Source organism: Lipophrys pholis (genome assembly GCF_963383615.2).
Source record: "Lipophrys pholis genome assembly, chromosome: 1".
NCBI classification, from domain to species: domain Eukaryota; kingdom Metazoa; phylum Chordata; class Actinopteri; order Blenniiformes; family Blenniidae; genus Lipophrys; species Lipophrys pholis.
In genome coordinates this window covers 40,451,499-40,462,092 of record NC_137635.1, presented here as the reverse complement: position 1 = coordinate 40,462,092, position 10,594 = coordinate 40,451,499, and positions in this window count along the sequence as shown.

The window sequence follows — 10,594 nt, the reverse complement described above, 5'->3', positions numbered from 1 at the left end:
AAAATGTTCCACTTTCATTTGCCGGAGGATGTGGTTTAATTCTCAGCTGAGAAGCCAAAGACTACATTCAGGAATCAACTGTGTAACATTCCGAGTCTGTTTAAATCAGTATGCTCCAGTGCAGTAATATTCTGAAAGCTAAACATGCTTTTGTAGAATTTAAAAAAAAAATTTCTCTGAATGCCCTGTGGTGGATCTTGAATTGTGTTTAGCTTGGTGCTCGCTCGGTGCCTATTAAATGGCCAACAAATGCCTTGCTCACTTTTTACAAGGGGAGGATAGGCTGCGTGAGTGCGTCTCACTATAACAGTCAGTAACATGAGATGGGGAACCACACAACCGCTAAATCAGTAAAATGGGAACCGAGAGTCACTGTAATTTGGGAGAGAGCTGGTTAACCACTCCTCATAATGGATGGTGTTTCTGTTTAGCCTAAGGCGTTGGGGCTGAGGTCATATGCAAACAAGGCAGATGTTGAGCTTCAACCTCCGTACATGCATTTGATTAGGTTCGCAAAATGCGTTCTTAACAAGGCGCTGCAATTTGAGGCTATTAAAAAAGTAATAATTCCCTATTTTAAAAGGCTAAATTACTTTACCACACCCTTAATCTGCTTTACTGAAAGCCAATGTGCCAATTGGCTGTCACAGCCTGATTTTTTAATTGCAAAAAATTATGTGTAACATATTCCCCATAAACTGTTTTCCCTAAGGGTTTCAGTTTATCAACCAGCTTAAATCCGACCTTGATACTGTTGGAGAAACAAGTTCTACCTGCAGGATAATTTGCCCAGAGCTACTTTATGTCACAGTCAATTTTAGAGAAGATTTGGAATTCACCAGAACTACCTGTTCCAGAGTGAAAATATATTTTCTAGGCAACATGCAGGAATATATAAAAATAAGACAGGAAATATTTTGAATAACAAGTTGTACAGTACAATTAGTAATCTTTATTTAAAAACTTAGGCAGTTTTTTAAAGGAGAAAGTCACCAGCTCCTGACTCAAGATCATTCAGAAACCTCCCAGTAGGTCTAAATTAAAGTGTTTATATGCAAAATTATGTGTCTGTGAGGAAAATAATCACTTTAAATGTGGCCCCAACTTCTTCAACTTTACTTATTAACAAAGAAGGAGAAATGCTTCCTCAGAAAAACTAAGTCTAACTTTTGTTTGTTTTCACTATTGTTTTTTAGGCCTTCATGCATTTAACAGTTCTGTTAGTATGCCATAACTTTTAAAGTGCCACTGATTTGAGTCACTATAACTTTGGTGGAGGTTATTCAAGAAGAAAACTCCACGTGAACATGGCTTGTATGCAACTTTCTGAGGGTCTTTTGTCCTCTTCCTTATCTCCCCCCTCCAACTAACAGCACAGTAATACCTGAGGGCTGCTTGCTAGTTCATGTATGAGAATGGTCTTCTATGTGTGGCTCTTTTAATGTTAGACAGTACTATATGTGACCCTGAGGCTTGACTACACCCATTCCCACAAGCTGACGAGACTGGTCCCTGACGTAAAGGAATCTCTGGCTGTCTGTTCCCAAGCAGAAAATCTCACCCATAGAGCCAGTTGCCCATTTTTTCTCATGATATGTCATTTAAAAAAAATAAAAAAAAATAAAAAAAAAAATAAATATATATATATATATATTTTTTTTTTTTTTTTTTTTTTTTTTTTTTTTTTTAAGTGTTGGAGTAAGTATGAATCTGATGGATCTTAAATATTCGAACTGTTAGTTGTACTCTTTCATCGTATAAGTATCATGTATGTACTGGCAGCTGGCGGCCTTTATTATACACCTCATGAAGTTTGCACGTTCTCCCTCTGCACGCATGGGTTATTTCTTGTCCTTCTTCAAATCCAGAGGGTCACTATTGACAAAAACTTCCCATGTGATTTTGAGTGTGTGGTCGTCTGTCTCTGTCTGCCCATGGAAGATGGACGTATGGATGGAATTGTGACGTTTTAAACATGTTTAATTTCTATAAATATATATTGAAAATGATCACGGTCATCTCAACCTGACTCACCGTGTTTCTTGTTGCCATGCTCAGTAATTTTTGTGAATGTCCCTTTAAAGGATTACATCATCCTCTTTGCTCCTTCTTGCTCCTCACAGTGTTTCTCTGTCCTCAGCCTTTTCTGCCCAGAGACAATTGGTTAATTCACCGGTGTCTAACACTGCCACCTCCTGCTCCACCGCACCATCGGCCGCCGTCTTTGCACAGCTGGCACACCTTTCCTTTTTACTGGGGCGCGTTTAGTCCGTCCCGGTACCTGACATCACACCTCCCCCGTGATCAGATTACAGCGCGAGCTCCTCGAAGTGCACGTTTCATTATCACGCGACCTTCAGCCAAGTTTCCGTCTGTGGTCAGAGAAGGTGGGACAGACTCGAGCGTTTCACGGTCATAATTACCCGGCCTGCGCTGCCTCCATACTGTCACTGCGCTGCGCTCTCATTGGGCCGCTTTGCCATCTAGTGGCAGAAATCAAGAATAGACAACTCATTTACGTCGTTAAATCCCATGTGATATTCTTATATTCCCAGCCAAAACGTCATATTATTTACTCAAAAGTGCATTTTTTTTTTTTTAATGCTCTGGATGTGACATTTTCCAGCAGTGACTTGTGCATAACGCCCTGGCACAGTGGTCCTTTGTGTTCAACTCAGCTGACATCCATGAGCCTGCGACTTTAAGAGATGGTCACGACACCACTGCGTTCTTAATGTCTCTTTGTTATCCTGGTACATAAAAACAGCTCCTGGAGGGGAAGACATGTCAGCTCTGAGATTTGGTTTTTATAAATATCACTGTGTGACTCCTCATCTGAAAGTCTTGAGGGAATGTTTCTCTCCCTTTCATCTAAAAACACCCGACTATAATTTCCCTCCATTTATATCTATAACAGAGCATGTGAGATTTTTTGAAACGTTTATTTGCTTTATTTGGTTTATATAACACAGGATGCTGATGAGACCAGTAGAGTTCACTCCAGCCAGATTGCTCCAGAAGTAGACTTGTCTTCTGGACAATACCCTATAGCTCAATGTAATCTAAACTGTTACGACTGTTACCATCAGAAATGACATCATTTTATTTCACTTGACAAATAAAGTAATGCAATATCCAATATGTCTTGTCTCGCAGCATGGAGATCTCCAGCTTGAGTCTGGGCTGTCCTCCTTCCTGTGAGGAGATTGCATGTTCTCCCGCTGATCCAATTGATCCAACTTGGCTTGAAACAGAATTTAATCAAATAGCTAAACTCTGTGTGGTGGTCAGCCCCGTTTCCTCACAGCAAGATGACATGAGTTTGATTTTTATGTGGAATTCATTGATCTCTTTATTCAAGTCTGCGTGGCTCCGTCCTTTGTAAGCCTGTATTCGATGCAGAAACCTACAGTAACTGAGATAACGCAAATAATAAAGATGGTTGGTCATTTTATTTGTGCTAATCAGTTCATCGCTTATTGACAGTGTTGAGCAGAAAAATACAACACCATGATTTGCTACCTGTGCTTTAGAATTTGTAATGGCTTTAAAAAAAAGAGGCATTAGTTTGAATAAGAGGGCCTGAAGCTAAACTCCCTGCCAGGACCAGCGTTGGGTGACGTTACTATAACCACAAGCATTTATTAAAGAAACTAACACACTGTTTTTGAGGATCAACATATCACAAAGAATAAAATTGCAATACTTGATTGTGTAAAGATTGTCCTGTATCATGCTTCATTTAACATGTTTAAAAAACCCTGGCCACTTAAATGCATCCACCAGGATGAGGGTTTATGTTGGACAGCATTAGCAGTAATCTGGCCTGTTAGATTTGTGGGGATACTTGAGCCTCAGTTTTGAAAAGTAACGTGACAGGACTCGCTGTGGGGTGAAATTCGATTTCAGTTTTAATTTCTCTTTTAACATGGCATATCATTGGACCCCCACTGTTTTGGGAAGCGCTCTACACTTTCTTCCCCTTTTCCCTTTTTTTTTTCTCTCCCCCCCTCTTTGAGCTAAGTGGCCTGCTGGGAGGTACACCAAGAGTTCAGGTATAGGTTCTGGCTGTCTTTGCAGTAGTTCGGAAGTGCTTTGTGGACAATTCCGTGGCTTTAAATCCGGCTCACAGCTCAACATTTCTAAAGTTGGTGAAGCAGACACAAAATATCTCGGTTGTGAGAACCCCCTAAGCCTGTGTTGTTCCCAGTGGTTATGAAAAGCAATGGAGAAATGTATGGGTTTAAAAGTTCACTGAAGACTGTGTTTTGTGGGAGGCTATGATGATTTAGCAAAGTGAAAGTTTTCTAAAAAAAAGTTGCTGCAGCATAAGAGATTCATATAAGTTTAACAACTTTTTTTGTGTGTGAGGTTCTGCTTTAATAATAATCCCCATTATGAATTCTGACCCAGTTTTCTTTTCACCGACAGCCTGCTGCTTTATACAAATCTCTCTCTCTCTCACCCTTGACCTCACATTCTATCTCTTACAGTCTTTTCGTGATCCTTAAATATTATTTACCTGCACCCATGCAAGCAGAAGCAAATAGAAGTGGGGAAGACAGCAGCAGCATGTTCACTGCCTTTATGTTTGTTCTCTCCTGCTGTGGTGGTGAGCTGTCAATCTTTCCCCTCTGGTCAGGTGTGGCAACAGGAAACGGTCTCTGGTAAGCCACCAGCGGGAGGAAACCATTGCTGTGGATCAGATGGTGGAGTGGGTTGTCCCACTGTATCGGTGGTTCCATTCCCTGTAATCTGCTTCAGAACAGGAAATATCGTCAGGGTTCATATTCTGTCTCGTGTTTTCTTTGAGATTGTTGTCACCTGGTGCTTTTTTGCTAAATAATGGGCTTTCCATGTCTGTTCAGGTTGTCAGTGCGTCTGTTTCTCTGTGTGGCTTTTCTCCTGAGCTTCAGTGTTTCTGTCTTCCTGTGATAACTCTCCAGTGAACTTGTGGATTTTTGGTTTCACCTTTTTTGCAATAAAAAATTGTTTTTTCATCAACAACAGTAGTGTCTGGCATTCTGAGTCCCTTTCTCCCAAGCCATACCGAACAAATATACTATATAAGTGACCTCCATTTTCCATTTAGACCGCCGTGAGACAGGTTAGTATTACACTGTGTTTGTTAGACAACAAGCACAATGTAATTTAAATTAATACCATCAATAAATGATAAAGAACATGCAAGCTCCACACAAAAATGCCCTCAACTGGACTTGAACCAGTGATATTGATCACTACACCCACAGTCATAGGGAGAGTCACCAGTTCGCCTCAAATGCTTGTTTAAGGACATGTTAGGTTCCTCCATGGCTATACAATCATGGGGGAACATGCACCTGCATTCAACTACAAATTTCTAAGACCAGCACTTATTGTCACTCTCTGAAGTAACACAATTTATAATAAATACACTATTGTGATGAATGCACGACGGCAAAGCCTTTTGCACTACAGTCAAATTAAGATTCTGAAAAGATGAATGAAATACACTATTTTGTTTCCGAATGCACCTTGCATTTGTTACACGTTAGAGGAATTATTGCTGGTGAGTTATTAGCGCTGATCGGTCAAGGCTAACCAGGCCTTCTGTCCTCTGCCGGAAAAGCTTCAGGAGACAGAGCAGCGGCAATGTTACGGCAACTCACCGCCATGGCCGACAGCAGCAACACGACCTACTCTGCTCTGCCAGACCCGCAGGAGACAAACTGCTTTGACACCCAGAGGATGGACAGCTGTGATTCACACAAGGACACAAACAGTCTGTTATAAACACAGAAAAGACAGAGATATTACGCGTTGATAGATGGACGTACTATCGAGATAGAAAACACTGTGGCAGCAGAATTGTTGACACAATAAATACACTATATTGTTGAGTGTATTGAAAATGCAAATACTAAATATTGTCACGATGATCAGATGAAATGAGATTCCATCCATCCATCCATCCATCCATCCATCCATCCATCCATCCATCCATCCATCCATCCATCCATCCATCCATCCATCCATCCATCCATCCATCCATCCATCCATCCATCCATCCATCCAGGGTGCTGGAACCAATCCCAGCACCCTGGATGGCTTGCCAGTAAATGTCGGATGCAGCATGGACCCTACGTCAAACAATTAAAAAAAAAAAAAAAAGCAATCAATATAGTGCGTCAGCAATCATTAATATCACACTGAAGATCTACAGATATAGGTCAATGAACAGCCCTCAACAAAATATATAGGAGATTAGACTAAAAGATAGATATTGTAAAAATAAATGATAAATGCATGCTCATTTGAATTTACGAAACAAAAAATAACCGATGCATATAACAGAATAGAAATATTTCAATAATCCCATGGGGGACTGTCCTATAGTGTTGCGCCATACAGAACAGAATAATTCAAGAGTGGGATCTATCCAAATTGTAAAATGTGTTTCTGGGTGAGGAACCAGTTCTGTGGGATTTAGTTTCTACCTAATATTATGACGGCGGGATTATTTTGTGGAAGTTTCCAGTGGTTTTACCCAGCAGGTGGCAGTGTTGAGCCTCAGAGAGTGAAGAGAGTAGTTCTACACTACAGTGAAGAGTAATCCTGCCTGTTTCCGGCAGCCAGCCCTCTGTGAACGTCATCTCCCCATCTGTTATTGTTTTATTAAATAAAATATAATCTCTTTATGTTATGTATGGATCACTCTTATTGAAAGTGTGTGTGTGTGTGTGTGTGTGTGTGTGTGTGTGTGTGTGTGTGTGTGTGTGTGTGTGTGTGTGTGTGTGTGTGTGTGTGTGTGTGTGTGTGTGTGCGTGTGTGTGTGTGTGTGTTATGTTCATCTGTAATCTCACTTCAGCAACTCTTCTCTGGTCCCAACACATCATTGTTTCATGCTGCAGTCACAGGTTGAGTTGAATGCACAGGATTCTGTACAAACTGTTATGTCAGCCTCAAGGCTCTGCTTCGCTCTCTCTCTCTCTCTCTCTCGCTCTCTCGCTCTCTCTCTCTCTCTCTCTCCTGTCCCTGCTCTCTTTTGCTAATCCTAGCCGCCGTGACCTCTGACCCCTGGGATGGCATCTTACGTAAGGAGCTGGTTGAGGAAGGCACACGGGAGCAGCCCGTGCTCTGTTGCGCCACGTTAGATAAGCTCATTAACGGTTACACTGGATGCTCAAGCCACAGCGACAACTACAAATAAACATCAACGGTGGAAATAGAAAAGTGGAGTACTTTAGATTCTGGTTTTCTTGATAGTGTAGATTTTGGGAAATTTCATTTTATGCTGATTGCCTCAAGAACACTGGTTTTGTTTCAGCAGCATAAGTTCATTTCTATTACTATTTTTTTATTTAATTTTTTACAGGATTTCTGTGTCTGCATGTAAATATACTCTTATTTTCTGTACTCGAGTAACGATCAAATAATTTGAAGTTGTTAGGAAACAGAAGGGCAAACAACAAAATGATTTAGTTTTCCTGTTTTAAAATGAAATGACCTTCAGACATGTCTCTCCCCGCCTTACGCCGTCTGTCTTTTGGTCCGTGAGTGAGGGTGAGTCACTCCGCTCCTACGCAGCCAGTAAACCAGCTCGATAGCCAAAACCACTGCTTGTGTTGGAGCATCTCGGTTTTCCTACTAAAATTCTACACATCCTGCTCAGTGAGGGCACTTTGAGCTTTCTTTTTTTATTTCTTCCTCCCTCTTTCAGGCTTCAGTTTGTGTCCCTCCTCCATGCAAAGGATGTGCTGTTATCATAGCTGGCGGTGGTAGACACGCTGTTGTCCTCCAGTAGGACACATGGTCCAACAATGGAAACAATTGCGCAGCTGTGTGCAGTCAATATTCCTCTTTAGTGGGAGAGATGCTTGCTCGGACCTGCAAAGGAAACCACTGTCTTCAGAGGAAGTTTAACCTATAAGAATTCCTCCCACTTAAATTGGATAAACGATTTTCCTCTTATTCTCATGTCAAACCACAGTCTTTCACAGTGCACTCTATGGTTTGGCTTGTTCCACTTTGGACCTGCTTTCCTTGAATATCTCCAAATACAATGCTTTCATAAAGAATTAACTGGGTATTCTTGCTTGTTTTTCTTCCTCCCTGTCCTGGAGGCGACCCGTAAGGCTTGATTGCTGCTTCAGTTCTTGCCCGGTTCGCTCACACAACACAGAGACAGCGTCTCTTGCTGTTATTTTGTGCATGATGAGAGTGAACTTAAAAGCAGTTTAAGTTCACCGTCTTTCTAAGAGGCCATGAAGTCATAAAGGTGCATGCTTTGTATTATTGACCAGATATCATAACTGATACTATTTTTAAAGATCAAAGCAACATTTTCTTAAAAAACAGGTTTTTTGGGGGATAAATGATTTAAAATCATGGTCACATGATCACATTATGTCTATATGGCATCAATTATTGATGACCCACAATAACACAGCAGTGCACCCTCAAAATACAACCTGAAAAACGCTGCTAACTTACCATTAATTATTGATTTAAGACTGAAAACCCCAGCTGACCTCCTTGTGCCTGTGCAACTGTGGTTTCATCTGATTTGACAACAAAAAGAAACAAAGGACGCGGCTCATTGAACTACTAGATTTTTATTTGCCCAGTTGACCTCAATCATGTTCAACACAAACAGCAAAAATCTCTTGTTTGAGATCACTGAAGCTATTTCAACCTCTTTTCAACTATTATCCGGGGCTTCTTAGTGATGACATAATAATATAGTAGCTTTATTATAGCACAGAGAACCTTTCAAACTAGGCCCCTTTTACATAAAACTTCATACAGATGTTTTTGTTTTTGATATTTTGAGGTTTTCATCGCTATAAACAGAAGTATGGGTCTTTAACCTCTCATTTTTCCTAACTAACAATAGCAACTTCATGACAATCACAATCATATGACACATTGAAGCAGGTGGCGCATTTGTACATTTTTCAGAATTTGCGTTAAAGGAAGAAAGGGGGCATACTCTTTTTCTTTAAACTTCCATTATGTTGACATAAATACTGTCGTGTTTTGCCCTTCTGACCTCTTATTTCCAGTTGGGGAACGGGTGCACACACAATTTTCCTTCTAAAATTGGATGAAATATTAAACATTTTGAAGCCACGTTTAATCAAAGTACACTTAAAACAACTAACGACCGACACATTTGAGGCACCTTTAATCACATTTCCCTGTAGGACAGTAGTTCTCAATGTAGATGTGTCAACAAGATTTTCTAAGGTCCCACATGAAGCCCAGTTTATTGTGATTTGTAAGCTACAAATCATGGAAAATCTGTGATTTTGGTCCGTTTTACAGTTTTTGCTACCATTATCAATAAAAGGCACAACAATTTCTAAAAACTGACCCTTGAAATACCCTTCAACAATGTCCCTAGGTTTGACATTTTCCAGTTTTGTCAATGCTTTATTAAGGGTTAATGAGGCTTGAGGTTCTTCTGATGTACATCTAAAATATTTGGTGACAATCTTGATAAGATACATTGCAGATGAAGATTACTGGTTCAAAGAAAAGCCTTCCCTTGCATACAGTGCATACAGCGTCATACTTGTCTTGAAGGACTGCTAAAAAAGATGTGTTCATGATCCCAACAGAAGAATCCTTCTCCACCCAATAACATGAAATGTAAAACATTTAATGTAAAAATCTAAAGTTTCTCTGATCGCATCAAGAATCAGATTTTAAGGTGTATGAGCACGATCTGATGATTTGGGAGAAAATCCTGATTCATTTTGACCTGTACAAACATGAGGAGAAAAGTTGAAACCCTAGGTTGACGTACACAATATTGCTTGTCGTGAAAACAAATTTCACATATGAATATTGATAGGCGCAATGATTTTTGGGTTGTGATGACAAACCATTAATCTGGCGCAGGATCACAGCACGGGACGCTGGAACCAATCCCAGCTAACTGTGAGTGATGGCAGGATACACCCTGGCAAGGGCGCCAGTCCATCACAGGGCAAACACACACACACACACACACACACACACACACACACACACACACACACACACACACACACACACACACACACACACACGGGAGCAATTTAGGGTCACCAATTAACCTCACATACATGTGGGAGGAAATGGGGAGAACATGCAAACCCTCGCCAATATTTGAACCCATGACAGCGCTCACCACTACTCCACTGTGCAGCCCTGAACCCATTATAGTGACACATTATTCAAAGTACAGGTTCTATATACAGTCACCTGTAAACATAAGTGGGCATATACATTTTGACATTTCAGCTCGAGCTGACTTCATATTTCATCAAAAATTGAAGTGTGTATTTACTTTAACACAGCATAACAATCAGTACCTGCAACACTGAGAGAAGGCGTTTGGCTTAAATAACTGGACTGTGTGTGTGTGTGTGTGTGTGTGTGTGTGTGTGTGTGTGTGTGTGTGTGTGTGTGTGTGTGTGTGTGTGTGTGTGTGTGTGTGTGTGTGTGTGTGTGAGTGTGTGTGTGTGTGTGCTCCAGGCTGAAAGGTACTGAGGGGACAGGAGCCATGTGACCATGGTTGCAGGGATTGGTTTAGTGCAGATGTGACATCAGCAAGCCTCCCACT